The sequence below is a fragment of the Toxorhynchites rutilus genome, chromosome 1 (genome assembly GCF_029784135.1).
Source record: "Toxorhynchites rutilus septentrionalis strain SRP chromosome 1, ASM2978413v1, whole genome shotgun sequence".
Classification (NCBI taxonomy): domain Eukaryota; kingdom Metazoa; phylum Arthropoda; class Insecta; order Diptera; family Culicidae; genus Toxorhynchites; species Toxorhynchites rutilus.
Genome location: NC_073744.1, coordinates 154,867,670 through 154,882,298, shown reverse-complemented (window position 1 = coordinate 154,882,298; position 14,629 = coordinate 154,867,670).

The window sequence follows — 14,629 nt, the reverse complement described above, 5'->3', positions numbered from 1 at the left end:
TTGAAACTCCAGTTTACCGACACCACTGAAATGTAATAAACACAAATTTTTCGTTTCTCGTATGTTGTTTAAACAATTTAAAAACATCTATAGTTTCATTGGGATCTATTTAAATATGAATTAAAATGGCTACTTTGTGGTTTCTTGGTGCTTGGATTTCAGCACCTGATTCTAAACACTTCATCCGGTAGGCACTTTATCGGCCTCAATTGTATCTTTAGCCTGCCCTTTTGCTCAGCCATTGATAGCTCTTATATTTTAATATAATTCAATTTTCGCCACCCAGCGCGATATGATTAACCCTTCAACACAGGCGGCAAAAGATCGGGGGAAGGAGAAAAATAGGCAACAGTCCAGAATCCCGGAAAATAACAGGATCCAATTTCACACTCGATCTGAACGAGAAGCTCCGTCCTCGTTCAACCTGTCCCATTAGGCGCCGATATACCGCTGTCGAGCGCCATTCCCGCCCGCTGGCAAAGGGGCACACTTATCATCACACAATTTGCCGTTCAAGACGCGCTCTCGTTCCAATCGGTCCACTGAGGCATTCGGTGGCAATTTTGAGTCGATTCTAGGCAACAGCATCACCAACACGGCAGCTGTATTTTATGTGAACGAATACCGCTCTTAACGACGGAAGCGTTGTTGCTCTGGGTAGCATGGCATACCGAACAAACCATGGGAAAATGGGTAGACTTCCTCCCTTTTGCTATTCGGGTTCGCGCAAGATATCACAGAAAGCGCACAGAAAGACCGCGTTCACTGATGGAAAAATTGCTAATCGCCTAATAAGATGATAATAGGTTTAATAACGATGCTTGGAAAAGGGCTTCCTTATGATTTTCGAGCTGCCAAATGGTAAGCGACTCTGGAATCTCGATCGGTTATGTGTCTCGAGGTCAGCTTTGATGACGTTACTCATATACGTGAAGCGATGAAGTTTAAAGTAAGGTGTGGGTTTGAATGTTTTCATTGTGGAAACGTTTTTTTCACGAAGGACTATGTTTAACAGGAAGGTATAGCGCAAAGTGGAAAAATGAAAAATGAAAACATCGTTGAGATCCAAGGTTTGCATAAGATATAAGATCCCACAATCAACGCTCATAGCGGGCTCCATTGACAGTAACGTGGCGATCATCTACATTTTTGCCAAAAATACGGACCAATGATTTCACCGGACCGTGAATCGCACCAAACAATATTGCAATGTTGCTCTACAACAATTTTGTTTGTAGACGTATCCATTTAACCAGAATCGTGTTTCGTCTCTGAACACAATAAAAAGGTTTAATTTTATGAAACACATTTTTCACAAAGAACGAATTTAGATACTAAAATTCAATGATTAAAAAATGCTGCTCGAGTGTACGTCGTTCCATGATTCAATGGCAATACAAACATGGCATTTTTACTTTGACACATATCACGAATTATGTTGCCAAAAATAAAAGTTTGAAAAATTGTATTCACCCATCAACGACCAAGATGTTAAAATATTTTTTTCAACAAAAGCCATTGGTGTAATTTTGATTATTGGCGTTACAGAAACCCCAATATTTAAGAATTATTTTTTCCCGTTCTTCCGCTTTCCGGAAAATGACAAAAAAAAATCAGAAAAGCGCCAAACAAAAACATTGGCCAAAACCGACATTTTTGTTCTTGTAGGAGGTTCAATCCAATGGTTTTTTGCCTACATCACAATGTGTGATCTTTTATCAAAGCTATATTGTAGAAAAATTTACATATTTTTTACAATTTTGTAAGGTTTTGTCAGGTTATGTTCTTTCCGCGCATAGTTGTTTCAAACCGATTTTTATCCATATATATTAGGCTGTCAAAAAAGTCCTGCGGTATTTTTTTTGAATTTTCATTTGTTCATAAAATTAGTTACAATCATCTGTTTTAAGTCACATATGCGCCGTTTTGTTCGATGACATGTTCCCAACGAGATGCCAACTTCATAATACCCCTGTTATAGAAGCTCGCTTCCTTATTGGCATAAAACTCGGCTAGCCAATTTTCACAGGCCTCTTTTGTGGCTAACTTCTGACTACCTAGCTCGTTCGCCATGGACAAAAACAGGTGGTAGTCACTTGGTGCAAGGTCCGGACTATACGGCGGATGCAAAAGAACCTCCCATCCGAGCTCCCGCAGTTTCTGGCGCGTCACCAAAGAAGTGTGTGGCCTGGCGTTGTCCTGATGGAAGACAATGCGGCCTCTGTTTATCAAAGATGGTCTCTTCTTCATGAGTGCTACCTTCAAGCGGTCCAGTTGTTGGCAGTACAGGTCCGAATTGAGCGTTTGGCCATAGGGAAGCAGCTCATAATAGATTATTCCTTGACAATCCCACCAAACACACAGCAGAACCTTCCTGGCCGTTAATGAGGGCTTGGCCACCGTCTAAACCGCTTCAGCGGGCTTCGACCACGACCGTTTGCGCTTCACGTTGTCGTAAGTTTCCCACTTTTCATCGCCAATCACCATCCGCTTCAGAAATGGGTCGATTTTGTTGCGATTCAGCAGCGATTCACATGCGTCGATACGCCATACAAATGAAACACAAATTTCTGCATTACTCGGAAATTAGTCAAGCAACCGAAACCAAAGTTGGCATGTGAAGGTTTTAGGGTGCAATAAATGTTTCTATAGCAGTTAGACACTCCTCCCCCCTCTCTAAGGGGGGGCTGCTATACAAATGAAACACAAATTTCTGCATTACTCGGAAATTAATCAAGCAAATGAAACCAAAGTTAACATGTGGAGGTTTTAGAGTGTATAAAATGATTCTATGGTGGTTAGACACTCCTCCCCTTCCAGGGGGGGCTTCCAAACTAATGAAGCATAAATATCTGCATAGCTCAAGAACTAATCAAACAAACAGAACCAAAGTTAGCATGCGAAGGTTTAAGGGTGCAATAAATGTTTCTATGGTGGATAGACACTCCTCCCCCCTCTCTAAGGGGGGGTGGGGGTGTGTGGTTCTGCCATACAAATGAAACACAAATTTCCGTATGACTCGAAAACTAATCAAGTAAATGGAGCCAAATTTGGCGTGTGAAGGTTTTAGGGGGCACGAAATGTTTCTATGGTGAATAGACACTCCTCCCCTCTCGCTAAGGTATAGCTGCCATACAAATAAAACACAAAATAAAACTTCTGCATTCGAGAAATAATCAAGCAAATTGAGCCAAATTTGGGATTTGAGGGTTTTTGGGTACGAGAAATGTTTCGATGATGGTATGACACCCCTCCTTCTTCTGGAATGTAGAGGAGGTCGCATAAAAATAATACACATATTTCAGCCAAACATATTCCAACCAAACATGACAATTGAAAATTTTCGGAAAACTCTGAAAAAAATGGAAAAGTTCGAAAAATTCAATTCGCATATGTTCTACAATCACATGTTGGCAAGCGTTATTAGTCCATTTGATGTTTGCGCTAACGAAATTGATCTTCGTTCGAAAGTGGAAATGAATCTTTAAACATGTGATAAAAACACTCCTATATCGTCTTTCATCTATATGTATAAATTAAAATGGATCGCCGAATGTGTTGATAAGAGCAAAACTCTAGAAAGGAATTGTCCGATTTAGGGCTGTCTTTATTCTATCATATTTTCTGTATCAAACATTTATTCCATGTAACGGAGAAACAAGTTATTTGCAAGTGGTTGAAAAATCTTGAACGAGAATTGTGTCTTAAAATGATCTGATTTTATAATGACGAGTTTTGGTAGAAGTACTAGGAATTTTACAGTAAGAGGTAATTTTAAAGGGTAGATTAAAAGATCAATCAATGAATATTTTTGCGATTGAACCCATTAACGTGCGCTTAATAAGAAAACGTGGATGTGACAACGAAAAATTAATTTTGAGCGAGACGAAGTTTGCCGGGTCAGCTAGTGTCTAATAAAGTGACACCAATTTGAATGAAATTGATAGAAGGTGGCAGCTAATATGCTAAGCTATCATTTGATGCCAAAACCTTACAATGTGGTTGCTTTCCAAAGCCATGAGTAATTATCGAAGTTGCTGTTCGATTTTTCGAACGCTTGGCATAAAACGGGATAATAAGTCAAGCACATGCCACATGGAGTCGATGCGATACATTTATTTCGATATGCAGTTGAAACATTCAACATCGTCACTCTTTGGTACCAAATGCTTCGTTCCAAGGCCCGTTGCAATTATCTGATGCTTCCTCCATTAAGTCAATTTGCATGAAAAACATTGCAAGGCATAATAATGCAAACAGCGCGCCAAACCGGTACAATCCGGTAGCCGAATGCCGCAAAACCAAACAGCTTCATTATGCCTAGTGAACTTCCAACGGTAGCAACAGTAGCAGCAGTGACACGAATCAGTGAAACTTCAATTACAGCAGAATCGGACTCTGGTGTGTGTGTATGAGGACATGTTTGCAATGTAAACATGCATTCCGAGCAACGTGCAATAATTAATTTAACTTTTCATCCCGCCTCAGTTCAGTTCGTCGAGTCAAATTGAACCATTTTCATAAATGCTGGGTGGCTCAACTGGGCCCAACAACTGTGGAAGATTCACGAGAAAATCCGTACCTGTTTCAATATGCATAAACATGTGATTCGGCATGAAAGATGCAAGTTGGTGCGGTGCACAAACGAAGCCGTGGGACAGACATGCAATGGCCATCCATTTCTTGATGTGTATTATTAATAGCAGCCTGGTGCACAGGAATTACACGTACACTGAGGCCATAATGACAAATACGACCATTAGCTTCACATGGTTTCGAAATATTTCAGCCCAGGTCGGTTTCGAATGGTATAGAGCGATGCAATAGATCGTCAAGGTATAGATTCGAACGCATTTGACTTGTTCTGCAAGCTATTATTATAACAATTTATTTTTTTGCCGGCGTTTCTTTCATTTCGCTTCTCGGTTATTCCTATATTGTTCATAATTGATGCACTTGTTTTTTTTGTGTGAAAATTTTACCACGTCCAAATATGTCAAATAATTGTATTGCACTTTTTACTAAACATAAAGGTATACTAAAGGTAACGTAAATGTATGTAGTATTGAGTTGTTCGGAATGTTCGTCTTGCCATTGATGAGGCGAAGCGCTGATGTGCAATGAATTAACGATGTTGATAAAAAGTACTGCTTGCAACTGAATGAATTATAGTTATGTCCAGTTATGTCCAAAAACGGCAGAATCAATGTTCAGAATAAGCCAATAGGAAAGGCATCATTTTCCAACAGACCAACACCAGACATCATGTCTCTTTGACAACCCGGCAAAGGGCCTGGCCGGGTAAGGGAGTAAAAAGTGCCCCAAACCAAATCGCCAGCTGTATGGCAAATATTGTATAGGATATTAAATAAGAAATTTTGGCGGTTTATTTGAAACTTCTATGTGGTTTACTATAGGATCTATAGTGAAAAACGTACCTTTTCGTTTGTTTCACGTCATCCTCAAAAGCTTCAAGATGAAAATTTAAAAAAAAATACTGAATGTGCATCTTACTACGGTGTATTAAGAAAAAATATCAAAAAAAATTCATGAAAAATTTTAGTACTAAAAAAATTATTGAAATTTTTTGAAACTACTCTAATTCATATTTAAATGTGTTTCTACGGCTTTTTTAGATATGTGTAATTTTTTTCAGATTTTTTCCAGTGTTGCGTAGCACAATTTTTTTTTTAAATTCCAAAGAGTCTGGCTGGGTAAGGGAGTAAAAAGTCCCCCAAACCAAATAACCAGCTGTATGGCAAATATTGAATAGGGTACTAAATAAAACATTTTGGCAGTAGTCCTTATATGGTACACCATAGGATCTATGGTGAAAAATGCACCTTTTCGTTTTTTTCACGCCATTCTCAATAGCTTTGAGACAAAAATATGAAAAAACACTGAAAGTACATCTTACTAAGGTGTATCGATAAATATCTTCAAACTATTTTTTCATCAAAAATCTAATGATAAAAAAATTAAATACGCAGTACAATTTTTTTTTATATATTTTCTGGCATTTCGAAATTTTGAAAAAAAAAATAACTTTGAGACACACTTCTGCTCTAATTTTTATTTAAATGTTTCTTTTTTGTGTCTTTTATTCTACATGTGGCGTAATTTTTCCACAATTTTTAAGAGCATTGCGAGACACAAAAAAAAATTTCTTCATCGTCTGCATTATTATTTTTATTTCCTTGAAATCGATTATATTATTGTATTCGTGGTATTCAATTGTAATATTAAATTTAAAAAAATAAAAACAAATCGGATTTTTCAAAGTGCTCTTCTCATTAATCCGGATGATGTTTCCACAAGGACTTTATTTTTTTCTCACAGATCGTACTACTAACTCCTATGAATTTGGTAAACCATCTAAATCCAATGTAAAGATAATCTCATATATTTTAAGATACGAGAAAAAAAATTGTACAGTGCAATGCTCTAAATATACCGACAAAATTTAGACATATGAAAAACAAAATTTAAAAAATATTAGAGCAGTAATGGGTCTCTAAATTCAAACTAAATTAAAAATGCCCAAAGGTCTAAAAAACATTTTTTTGCACAATCCTTTTAAAAAATCAGGAAAAAATTACGCTGCATGTGGAAAAAAACAACACATATGAACGCATTTAGATAAAAATTAGAGTAAAATTGGGTCTCAGAGTATTTTTTTTTTCTTCAATGCCTGAAAATATATATATAAAAATATATATATTGTACCGCGAAAAACACTCTGAAAATTCTGAAAAAAATCACATATACCTAAAATAGACGTAGGACGAAAATTTGAATACAAACTAGAGTAGTACTGAATCCCAAAATAAAAAAAAATTAAATTTAATTTAAAATAAAAATAAAAATTACTTTATTTTTTTTCTAGTGTTTGATTTTCTGATGAAAAAATTGTTCGAAAATATTGATCGATACATCTAAGTAGGATGTATTTTCAGTATTTTTTTTTCATATTTTTGTCTCAAAGCTATTGAGAATGGCGTGAAAAAAAACGAAAAGGTGCATTTTTCACCATAGATCCTATGGTGTACCATATAAGGACTCAAATATATGGTACTACTGCCAAAATGTTTTATTTAGTACCCTATTCAATATTTGCCATACAGCTGGTGATTTGGTTTGCGGGACCTTTTACTCCCTTACCCAGCCAGACTCTTTGGAAATATAAAAAATATATTTTTTTGTACCGCGCAACAGTGGAAAAAATCTGAAAAAAAATCACACATATCTAGAAAAGCCGTAGAAACACATTTAAACATGAATTAGAGTAGTTCTGAATCTCTAAATACCAAAATAATTTTTGACGTAGGACTACGTCTAACCGGAAGATATAGGGGGTGAAATGGAAATCTAGGCACTGAACAAGTAGGAAAAAATGCAAGATTTGGAACGCTTAGAAATCGAGCATTTCTCAATAGATCGCAAAGGTTTTTGCATCAATTGATAGGAAATATATCTACGCATCTATCATAATGAATGACATTTCATTTTTCTTGAGATAAATAATTGAATAATTGTGAAATATCAAGCATTGTCAAAATGCACTATGTGCCCATTTTTGATTGGTCCATTTTGTGCTCCTCAAATCGTACCGACCAAAACGGGCAACCAGAGCAGCAGCGAAATAGAATGAAGCACGATTGGAAAGGAAAAAGAAAAAAATGAACGAAACATTGGTCGCAGTCTCACACATGCGTAATTCTCGAGCCAGCCAGTCAGCTTAAAAATCCCCGCTCCGCTGCCGTAACGATCATTCTCATTCAAACCGTACACCACATCGGTTCGCATCACAACACATCAACAAACCAACCCAAGCAGCCATGTCTGGACATGGTAAAGGAGGAAAAGTGAAGGGAAAGGCACAATTCCGCTTGAACCTTGATCTGGAGTTCCCGCTCGTGTTGATCTGGAGTTCCCCGCAAGGGTAGCTAGGCCGAGCGCGTTAGTACCAGTGCACCAGTCCACCTAGAAAAACCGCATTCAGAACAGAACATATTCAGTTCGGTGGACATCAAGACAACAACAGGCAGTTGCAGCGAGTGGCGAATGGCAAACGCAATCGCAAAACGGCAGCAGGTAGCAGAAGAACAAAGTTTGTTCTTTGTGTTTGTGTTTGTTCTGCTTTGGTGGCAAATCCAGAACAAGGCGGCATCGAGGGCGTTCGAAATGTTTTTTTTCAAAATCACGAGTACAAAGTTTTCTAAATTGGAACCATTCCATAAAACAAGGCGCTTTTCAGGGCCATTAAACCTTCCAAAAAAGAGTTTAGGAAATACAGTTCAATGCTTTCTAAAACATTATCCAAAATAATAATAAAACACAAATTGATTTTTTCATAATTTGTTTGCCAGGATCTGATGAGTATGTGAATTTGGCATTTGTTCTGAGCTTATTGATAGTTGGGGACTTTCCTGATTATTCAATTTTCATTAATTAATTCTTAAATTGTTTCCAGATTGAAAGTACAGTAATTTACAATTAGTTCGACATTTAGCTAATTGGACGGACATGTAATGCGACTTATTTAGTTGGACATTTTTGTAAACATAGAGATCCAAATTATGACCCCACATTGAAAGTCGACACTGTACCACTGTCATCGCAAATGTTCAATTACAGGTTAAAATCGCTCCCAATACGACACTGAGTGGCGCTTCGACACGTCGCATTGAATGTAATTTACTGTACAACATGTCACAAAGCTGGATAGAAAGAAATTTTCCAACTGTGAAAGCTGTGGCGAGTGGCAACAAATCGCTAAACAGGAAGGTTTAGCCGAACAAGATGGGGATATCGAGTGATAACAAAACAATAAACTCTTTAAATTGAAGATAATTTTGTGATCCTGAAAAGGACCCTTTTTAGCCTGCATGTGAATCCAACGAGCGAACAAATCGTAATGAATGTATTTTTCTGCCATCGCTCCCTTTTAACGCTCATTCGTTCGTCTCGTTGGACTCGCCCCTCTGGCTGAGTCTGCCGATTTGTCTCTATCCTGTGAGTGTGTACCGCTAGAGTATAAAACACGCGGACCCCAAAAAAAAATTCTTATTTTCATTCAAACCGTAAACCCGCGTGGTTGTACGGCATCGGCATCGTGGACGTAACAAAGGAGCACAAGTTAAGGGAAAGGCAAAGTCCCACTCGAACCGTGCAGGTCTCCAGTTCCCTGTTGGTCGCATTCACTGATTGCTCCGCAAGGGTAACTAGGCCGAACGGATTGGTGCCGGAGCACCAGTATACCTAACAGGGATTATAGAGTTTCGGCCGTCGGAGTGCTCGAGTTGGCTTGCAAAGCTGCTCACGACAATCAGAAAACCCGCATCAAGAACAGAGCAGCTTCGGTTCGGCGCTCATCAAGGCAACAATTAGTTTCAGTTAGTGGCAAAGTGTTTCTCCGGCACGTCGCATTAAATGTAATTTACTGAACAATATGTCACAAGCTGGATGGGAAGAAATTTTCCAACTGTGAAAGCTGTGGCGAGTGGCAAACGAAATAGCTAAACAGGAAGGTTTAACCGAACAAGATGGGAATATCGAGTGATAACAAAAACACAACACCAAAGGTTCTTTTCAGAACCATCAACATATGCATAAAAAGTAAACAGTAAACTAATCCATTTTTCAGGTAGATAGGTAGGTATTCACGTAGGAGAAGAAAATAAAACAATATATTTAAAATATATATATTTAACAAAAGCTGTCCCCTTTGTATAGTCCTACGTCACTCCGGTTATGTCCCCGACATTACCCACCCGTCTTTTTTTTCAAAATTTCAATATTTTTGACGTGGGACTACGTCTAACCGGAGTATATGGGGGGTAAAATGGAAACCTAAACACAGAACATGCAGGAAAAAATGAAAGATTCCAAATACTTATAACTCGAACATTTCTTACTGGATCGGAAAGATGTTTGCATCAACTGATACGGAATATTTCTACGCTTCTATCGCAATCAATAAAATGTTATTTTTCATTAGATATACAATTAAATAACTGTGAAATGTCAAGCGTTATCTAAACGTCCTAACTGCCTCGTTTTGATTGGCCCGATTTACGGTTTCCCGAACACAGACTTCAAAATCAATGTACCTGTGGGAATCCGCTTAGCAAATATACATGCAAGTAGGGGTATTTTTGTTCCAACGGAGCTGTCTTTCCCTAACACGGACTTCAAAATCAATGTGCCTGGGGAATCCACTTTGCAAATACATGAAAGTCGGGAGTATTTTTGTTCCGACTTAAATTTGTTTCCCTAACACAGACTTCAAATCCATGGAGCGTGCAGAAATTGGCATTGCAAATACATGCAAGCCGGGTGCATTTTTATTCCGACAGAAATTTGTTTCCCTAACACAGACTTCAAATCCATGGAGCGTGCAGAAATTGGCATTGCAAATACATGCAAGTCGGGAGCATTTTTGTTTCGACTGAAATGTGTTTCCCCAACACAAACTTCAGAACCAAGGTGTCTGGGGAAATTGACATTGCAAATACATGCAATTCGAGGGCATTTTTATTCCGGTTGAAAGTTGTCTACCTATTACAGACTTCTAAACGAAGGTGTCTGGGGAACTCGGAATTGCAAATACATGCAAATTGGGGGCATTTTTGTTCCGACTGAAATGTGTTTGTCTAACACAGACTTCAAAACAAGATGTCATCATACCAAAAGTAAATGAACTGTCAATCAATTTAATTGTAACGAAGAACATAATCTATCCAAATGCATGAATTGACCTCACATGGCATTATACAACTTTTTACTCACAAAGAAAATATATTGAATTCAATTGAATTCGGAAATTGTTTCATTCAATCAAAAATTAAATCAGTACAAACAAATGATTGCTAAGCTAAGATAGTCCCACGTCAACCTTGCGGTTATATCATAGATCATAACCCACCCATTTTTTTTTTAGTACTAAAATTTTTGATGAGATTTTTTTTTGATAATTTTTCTTGATACACCGTAGTAAGATGCACATTCAGTATTTTTTTTTTTGATTTTTAGCTCGAAGCTTTTGGGGATGGCATGAAATAAACGAAAAAGTACGTTTTCAAAAATTAAATCAGTACAAACAAATGATTGCTAAGCTAAGATAGTCCCACGTCAACCTTGCGGTTATATCATAGATATAACCCACCCATTTTTTTTAGTACTAAAATTTTTGATGAGATTTTTTTTTGATAATTTTTCTTGATACACCGTAGTAAGATGCACATTCAGTTTTTTTTTTGATTTTTAGCTCGAAGCTTTTGGGGATGGCATGAAATAAACGAGTGCACCCGTGGCCGAGTGGTTAGCGTCTCACATTATCATGCCGGGTGTTCGGGTTCGATTCCCGTTCTGGCCGGAGGATTTTTCGTCAAAGAAATTTCCTTCGACTTGCACTGTGGTCACGCGTATTCTAGAGCTTGCCCCTCGGAATACATTCAAGGCGTGTTATTTGGCTTAAGAAATCTCAACTAAGTATTAATGAATGACGCTAGTTAATGCATACGTTGAGACGGCAAAAGTTCCAGAGGGAACGTTAACGCCATTCAAGAAGATGAAATAAACGAAAAAGTATGTTTTTCACTATAGATCCTATGTTAAACTGCATAGGGGTTTAAATAAACCATCAACATTTCTTATTAAATATCCTATACAATATTTGCCATACAGCTGGTGATTTAGTTTGGGGGCACATTTTACTCCCATATCCGGCCAGTCTCTTTATTGAAGTTTGGCTGGTATGTGCTGCCCCACCCGCTGTACTGAATGATATTTCGCTGAATTTAATCGGAGACGAATGAATCGAAAGATTGACGGTCTCCGTTAACAGAGAAAAGAAGAATAAGAATAGTTTTCATGCTGCTGGAAATATGAAAAAGTTGTGGAACAAAACGGTGCAGATATATTCGTGTAGAGCAGTGCGGGGCAAAGGTGCGCACCTTACTGATGTCGTACAATAATTCTTGAAATAAAAGCAAATAAAATTCAATTTACTTACCAAATAGTAACTATATGTATTACCTTAGAATTTTTGCCTCAAACCTATTTTAATACAATATGGCAAATGCGTACTTTTGCCCAATAGTAACAAAAATAAATGCTTGTTGTTGGCTTCCGCAAAATCAAACGCCAGACGACGTAAATTTTTGAGAGTCATGCCATAGAAAGCTTTGTCCAGTGCTCTGCAGTGCCCCGCCAGATCCTCAGCCTGCTCACTCGTAAATACTTGCCTGAACCGCTAGATGCTCGTTGGCACATCCCAGCTGAAGTAGAAATGTCAATAAAAAATGTCAATAAAAGAAGATTCAAATCATAAATCACTCACTGATATGAATCTCTTCCTCAGAGCTGATTCAGAAATATCGAGGTCTGCCGCAATCCGACGCTTCGAGTGCATCTCTTCAAATCAGTTTTCTTCTTGTGGGTCCCGTTAAAAATTTGTTGAAAACATTTTATAATTTTTTTTAGAGCAAAACTCTGGTGCGAACTTTTGCGATTAGTAGCATTCAAAAGTTGCTAAGCGAATTAAAAAAAAACACTTGAACTTTTTCACAAAAACGAATGCGCACTATCATCTACTATAGAATGAAGGTTTCCTTGACAGTGTAGTTCCGAACTTGGCAGTTATTTTAGGTAAGTTAATTGTCATCTCCAAAACTGAAAAAAATAGATCAAAACATCGCAAAACTCTTTTTACTTCATAACTTTTTGCTACTTTCATGAAATGAATCTTGTTTATACGTGTGAGCTGCGGGTGTAATAATGTATCAAACGAATACACTGTAGTCAAATTTTTATGCTCGTTTGCTTCAAAAAGGCCAATGCACACTTTTGCCCCGTTTGCCTATGATTCATAAATGATTCGCCATTACAATCGGTCGTGGACTGCAGTTTTCCAAGCCCAGGCGGCGTCAATTCTCTTCAAGTCCTGCTCCATCTGGTCGAATCACTTCGCTCGCTGGGCTCCTCTACTTCTTGTCACCACCGGATTCGATGCGAACATCATCCTTGCAGCTGTTGAGCTGTCCGTCATTTTAACAATATGTCCCGACCACCGCACTAGGCGGCAATCTGAATGCTGGGTTCGCCGTAGAGTTGTACCAGTCCTTGGTTCATCCTCATTCTCCACATGTACTCCTTTTTTCTGTACATAAATTGTTCAGAGCACTCGGCATTCGAAAATGCCAAGTGCATTTTATAGCATCGTCCATGCTTCGTGTCCATAGAGGGGTACCGGTCGTGAAAGAAATTTGAACATGGTACACTTCGTACGGGGTCGGAGTTTTTTGGACCTTAAGGATTTGCGACGGAAGTCGTGTTTATTATGAGTCTTCGAATTTTACGGCTGTTGTTGTTGTTTGTTGTTATCAACCAGCCAAGTCGTCGATTCCAGCACTATTGCAGAGAGAGATTCTGCTAGGATCAGCCTCTCCTGTATCTAGTTTTAGACACATCGATCCCCAGTCCAATCAGCCTTCTTTTGTGTTTCAGTCGGGTATACAAGTTCGGCATGAATCCGGCACAAATTTGTTTACTATTGACAAATACATGATATGGTTCCGGTAATTACTAGAAAGCTTTCAATAAACTTCCAACACCTATGACGGAATTCACAATTGCGTAACTGCGAAACCGCTTGCGTAAGATCTGCAAACGCTTCAGGAGTGCAGAAACGAAATATGATGGGCAACTCGCAGGAGCCGAGTACAGCAGTCTGAATGAAACTCGCTTCAGGGAGTATATTGATGGACTTGAGACTGGCCTCATCCATCATCTTTCTGATCGCTTGTGAACGCTCGCAAAAAATCACCTGGTATTCCACGAGACGTAGCCTATGACCGCTAAAATTTCATCCCCAGCACCAATCCTGCGAATCTAATCTTGAATTCTTCCGTAGCGTTTCAGAGTATGCTGAGATCCCTACCAAACTATAATATTCACATATAGCAACCTCACTTCAGTCGCGTCGATATTTTTGGAGCTTTGGAGCTTAATACGGTTGATGCATCGAAAGGTTCATGTCCGAGTTATGTTCCACCATCCTTCGTCAAGAACTGTGTAGCAAGACTGGTAAAATGCTCATTGTGGAAGATTATCGGCCCATTTCGATCCTGAACTGTTCGGTCTTGAAAGCCTTTTACATGACAAGTTGTATCCGAAGTACTGTCAGTTGCTCCGCAAGGCAATCACTTGAGACCTATGATCATTGTTTCATTTATCAACGATGTGTGATAAGCTTCTGTTGGCTGATGATCCTAAATTTTACAGCGATCAACTCGATGCTAGTCTCATACTGATCTTGTTCGGTAAATAAAGTGGTGTCAGATGAGCAGTATGCAAGTCAGCACTGCCGAAAGCAAGGTCATACCCACTACCCGTGGTCAATCAACAAACAGATTTGAGTACTCGATGAATCAGTTGACGCTTGTAAGAGTCGATTTCATGACCTCTCAGACCTTGTACTGATCTTTGATAGCAAACTACGATTCAACAAACACATTCAGCAGAGTTGTTCTTACGAAAAGAATTTAGTGTCGGTAACCAACCTGTGTGCCGAAGTACGATCCATGGATTTGGAGCTGTTATGACGCAACGCAATTGCTTCTTCTGT